We start from the raw sequence: 6,000 nt of genomic DNA, 5'->3' as shown, positions 1-6,000 counted from the left end.
CCAGCGCATGTAGAACTGTGTATTAGGTATCCTTTCACCATGATAGAATGTTGACTTCACAGAGCACTTTACCACTAGGACAAGCATTTCTCCAAAGACAGACAAGGGACTCTTATTACACATCACTTCTCCTCCTCCTCCTCCTCCTCCTCCTCCTCCTCCTCCTCCTCCTCCTCCTCCTCCTCCTCCTCCTCCTCCTTTTTTGAGGTCCTGGGATGGAACCCAAGGACATTCTACCTCTGAGCTACATCCCCAGCCCTAATTTTTAGTCTTTTTTTATTTTTCAGAGCAAGGTCTCACTGAGTTGCAAAGGGCCTTGCTAAGTATTTGAGGCTGTCCATGAATCCCGAGCCTCCATTCTCAGTCTCCTGAATGTTGGGATTACAAGTGTGTATCACAATGCCCAGCTCACTTTATCTTCTTTTACTTGAAGATGTTTCTAAAATGAAAAGTAAGTGAGCCTACTTTCAGAGCTTTTGTTTTGTACAGCCTTTTCTAAGCAGACTTTCTGCCTAGGAGAGCTCCTTAGTAGCAAAACTGAGCTGCTGACCTTCCAATGTTTTTGTCTGAAGTCTTCTCCTTCCAATATCCTGACCCATTTGATTGACCTTGCTTCCCATGACAGTGCTGAACACAAAGTAGACAGAGTCTGAAATAAAAGGCAACCTGCTAAGTGATTTCCAGACAGAGAAGTATGATGAACAGTGGCTTGTTCTGTCCTTTTGGGTTGTCTTGTGAGATGTAGGATCCCCAGTGCCTGGTATATTAGCTGGTGCAGAGTTGGCTGGATCAGTACTTGAGTTAACACTTTGCAAGGAGATTGGATATCAATCAACCACTTGTTTCTACTTTTACTGAAAGCAACCAAGAGTAAGCCCCCTTCTATAGGTTTTCCCTAATACCAATACTGAGACATGTCAAAATAAAAGAAAGTTTGGAAGGGTACTATGTACCTAATAACTCTGACAAATGAAAGCATGCTATGGGAAAATGACAGAGACAAGAAGGAACATAAATAATTGACACTGTACTGGCTGTAAAGAATGCAGAGGCACACAAGGACAATCAGCCTTGTCTCTGCTTAACATGCAGTCATTTAATTGGAAAACTAAATAATATATTAAGCTTTCTGTGTTGAAATTACTCTATGGCTTCTGCTTATCTGTTCCTGAATGAGGTGATTTCCAGTGGCATGCTCAGATTGTTTTATTCAATGCCAGTTCTGTTAATAATCTTTCCTCTCCTGATGGTTAGGAGGACATTTTTATCCTCTTGGAGAAAGGTGGTTGTAATGTTTCTGTTAGAGTTGCCATACTTTGTCTGCATCACTGACATCTGGGAAGAGTGTGTAGTCTCAGCCTCTTTTCTTTCCCAATGTACAGGGATTTCTAAACTTACTTAATACCAAAATGTTCCCTGATTAGGCAAACATGCTCCTTTATTTTACTTACCCAAGATTTACCTTCCTGCTATAGGAACCTGAAGTTCTATAGAATGGACACAGATGATGCTTTATAAAAAGATGAGGTTTCCTTTATTTAGGGAGGGTGTAACATAGTTTTATGTTCTATTTTCCTTCAATTCCAGGAAAATATCATTCTCATCAAGAAAAATATACCAGAAGGAAAACAGACTACTCTGTTGTGTTTAGGTTACATAACCAACTTTCCAAGCCAGCCATTGAGAATGGGGGCTTTATAAATATGTGGGTGGAAAATCTTTGAAGTTGATGAGGAGTGACAACTTTTTTCTCCTATGAGAAAGGTAATCATGTGATGATATTTTACAAGGAAGAAATAATGGCCTTATTACGGTATAAGACAGTCGATAGGCTTTTACATGCAAGTAGCCAAAAGCCACACTGTACTATCATTTAGGTTTTAATTAATATTAAATTATTTTTTCAGGAAGGAAAATTCCCCTTTGCCCTTTAAGACAGTCAATAGGCTTTTATATGCAGGCTCCCAAGGCTACATTGTATTATAATTTAGTTTTTAATTAATATTAAATTATTATTTTCAGAGCATTTCTTATTAGGCCTATGTAGCATTAAGAGAATTCACCTGAATGAATGTGATTGCACACAACATCAGAGGAATGAATAAGAGGCTCCCAACTGCTTTCAGGGGAAAGTACAAAAAAAGAAATGGACCACAGATAATAATGAAGGGAGCTCTGAAGGCTGAATGGTGTGTGTAAGGCACTGATAATTAGACGCCTATTGGTGCAATGAATATGAAGTTTTATTCTACTTAGAAAGGTTTTAGAATTGAAGAAAAGTATGGAAGATTGGAAAAGGGGGATGGTTTCTGGGATTCTACAGTTTTAGGTGAAGATTCTATAATATGAGAATGATAGTAGCCCCTCTCTAGGGCTACTGGGAAGATTAATTTGCTTGCTATTGCGAAGATATGCAGGAGGTCAATAACTGTCAGGTATATTGCCTCTAGTTTGGGTTTATAAGTTTCAAAGAGGTTTATAAGGTCTAGTCGGAGTAAGAGTAATTTTTTAATTTTATTTCTTATTAAAAGTAAATGGTATACATTTAAACTGTACTTGGTGCCCTCTTCCCCCACCCATTTTCCCTTACCCCCTCCCAACAATGAATACCCAGGGTAACCATGCTATATTCATACTTTTACACCTATTTGGAAGTAGCCCCTCATTAACCAAGTTCAGTCTCCTTCCTCTCCTAGCTTTCCATTCAAACTTTGCTGAGATTTCCCTTCCATTATCTGGAGTCCCTCTGGTATCCCCAAGGCTCTCTAGTTTGGGCATATTAGAGGAAACATATGTCCCTTCTCTTTCTGTGTTTGGCTGATCTCACTTAGCATAATGTTATCCAGGACTTTCCATCTTCTTAAAAATGACATGATTTTGTTCTTCTTTATAGCTGAATAGAATTCCATCATGTGTATTTCCCATAATTTTGCAAACCATTCATCTCTTGATGAGGACCTAGGTTGTTTCCATATTTTGGCTATTACAAACTGTGCTGCTATGAACATAGGTATGCATATGTTGCTGTAGTTCTCTGATTTCAACCCCTTTGGAAAAATACCCAGGAGTGGTAAAGCTGGATCATATGGTAGATCTATTCCCAGTTTTCTAAGGAATCTCCACACAGATCTCTATAGTGGCTGAACTAGTTTACACTCCCACCAACAATGTAAAAGAGTTCCTCTTTCCCCACATTCTCAACAGCATTTGTTGTTATTTCATTTCTTTCTGTTTACCAATCTGACTGGAGTTAGATGGAATCTCAGCGTAGTTTTGATTTGCATCTCCATGATGGCTAATGATGAAGAACATCTTTTCATGAATCTATTGGCCATTTGTATCTCTTCTTTTGTAAAGTGTCTATTCAATTTGATTGCCCATTTCTTGATTGGGTTGTTTGTTTTGCTAGTGTAGAGTTTTTTGAGCTCTTTGTATATTCTGGATATTAGCCCCCTATCAGAGTGGTGATTGGTAAAGATCTTTTTCCATTCTGTAGGCTTTATCTTTAGGTTCTTGATGGTTTCCTTTGACAAGAAGAAACTTTTTAGTTTGATGCCATCCCACTTATTAAATCCTGCTTTAATTTTCTGAGCTTTGGAGGTTTTGTTGAGAAAGTTACTGCCTGTGCCTATATGTTGTAGTGTTGAGCCTATGCCCTCCTCTAATAACTTCACAGTTTCTGGTCTATTTCTAAGTCTTTATTCCATCTCAAGTTGATTCCTGTGCATGGTGAGAGGTAAAGATTGAATTCCATCTTTCTACAAATGGATAGCCAGTTCTCCCAGCACCATTTGTTGAAAGGCTGTCTTTTTTCCAGTGTATGAATTTGGCCCCTTTGTCAATGATTAATTGACTACAGGTGTATGGATTTGTTTCTGTATCTTCTATTCTGTTCCACTGGTCAGTATACCTGTTATTGTGCCAGTGCCATGCTCTTTTTACTACTATTGCTTTATAGTATAATTTGAATTCTGGGATTGTGATGCCTCCTGCGTGATTCTTATTGCTGAGAATTGCTTTGGCTATTCTGGGTCTTTTCATTCTCCATATAAAGTTCATGATTGATTTTTCTAGGTCTGTGAAGAATGTCATTGGTATTTTAATGGGAATTGCATTGAATCTGTAAATCACTTTTGGCAAAATAGCTGTTTTGATGATATTTATTCTGCCCATCAATGAGCAATGGAGGTCTTTCCATCTTCCAAGGTCTTATTCAATTTCTTTCTTTAATGTTTTGTAGTTTTTGTTGTAGAGGTCTTCTGCATCTTTGGTTAGATTTATTCCTAGGTATTTTATTGGTTTTGAGGTTATAGTGAATGGAATTGATTGATTTATTTCTTTCATTGTGGATTTATCATTGGTGTAAAAAAAAAAGCCACTGATTTCTTTAGGTTGATTTTGTATCCTGCAACTTTGCTGAATTTGTTAATAAACTCCAGAAGTTTTTTGGTTGAGTTCTTAGGGTCTTCTAGATAAAGGATCATGTCATCTGCAAATAAGGATAATTTTAATTCCTTTTTTCCTATTTGAATTTCTTTGATGTTCTTCTCTTATTGCTGCAGCAAGAGTCTCAAGGACTATATTGAAAAGGAGCGGTGATAGTGGGCATCCTTGTTTTGTTCCTGATTTTAGGGGAAATTCTTGCAGGTTTTTCCCATTCAATATAATGTTGGCTTTGGGTTTGTTGTATATTGCCTTAATGATGTTGATTTATGTTCTTTCTATTTCAAATTTTCTGCAGTGTTTTTAACATAAATGGGTGTTGGATTTTGTCGAATGCTTTTTCAGGATCTATTGCTATGATGATGTGCTTTTCATTCTTAGTTCTATTTATGTGGTGAATGACATGTATTGATTTGCATATGTTGAACCAGCCTTGTTTTTCTGGGATGAAAACAACTTGGTCATAATGTATTATTCTCTTGATATGGTTTTGAATGCATATGGCTAGTATTTTGTTTAGAATTTTTGCATCTATTTTCACTAAGGATATTGGTTTGTAGTTTTCCTTTCTTGAAGTATCTTTATTTGGTTTGGGGATTAATGTTATACTGGCCTTGTAGACAAAATTTGGGAGAGTTCCATCTCTTTCAATTTCCTGGAACAAGTTATGAAGTATTGGTATTAGTTCTTTACTGAAGGTTTTGTAGAATTGAGCTGGAAACCCATATGGGTCTGGGCGTTTTCTTTGATGGAAGACTTTTTATTGCCATTTCTATTTCTTTGTTTGCTATTGGTTGGTTTAGGCTTGCTATGTTCTCTTGGTTCAGTTTAGGTAGTTTAACTGTGCTAAGGAATCTATCAATTTCTTCCATGTTTTCTTGTCTATTGGAGTATAAATTTTTAAAATAGTTTCTGATAATTCCTTGAATTTCTCCACTATCTGTGGTGATGTTGCCTTTTTCAACTCTGATTTTAATAATTTGAGTTGATTCTCTTTTTCTTTTGGTTAGGTTGGCCAGGGGTTTATCAGTTCTATTAATCTTCACAAAGAACCAGCTTTTTGTTTCGTTGATTCTTTGACTTACTTTTTTTTCTCTATTTCATTTATTTCTGCTAGAATTTTAATAATTTCCTGTCTTCTGCTGGCTTTGGGATTAGACTGCTGTTGTCTTTCTAGGTCCTTGAGTTGTGTCAATAGAATCTATACTTGGTGATTCTCTGTCCTTCTTATGTGGGCACTCAATGCTATAAACTTTCCTCTTAATACTGCCTTCATAGTGTCCCATAGATTTTGGTAAGTTGTGTCTCTGTTTTTATTTATTTCCATAAATTTCTTTATTTTTTTTCCTAATTTCCACTCTTACCCATTCATTATTCAGTAGTGTATCATTCAATCTCCATGTATTTGCATAGTTTCTTTTGAGTTTCCTGTTGTTGATTTCTACTTTCATTCCATTATGGTCTGATAAGATGTAGGGAATTATATTACATCTTTTGAATTTGCTGATGCTTTCTTTGTGTCCCAGGATATGATTTATTTTGAAGAATGTCCCATAG

Source organism: Muscardinus avellanarius (assembly GCF_963383645.1).
Source record: "Muscardinus avellanarius genome assembly, chromosome: 13".
In the NCBI taxonomy this organism is placed as follows: domain Eukaryota; kingdom Metazoa; phylum Chordata; class Mammalia; order Rodentia; family Gliridae; genus Muscardinus; species Muscardinus avellanarius.
Note: the sequence above shows the minus strand (reverse complement) of the source record.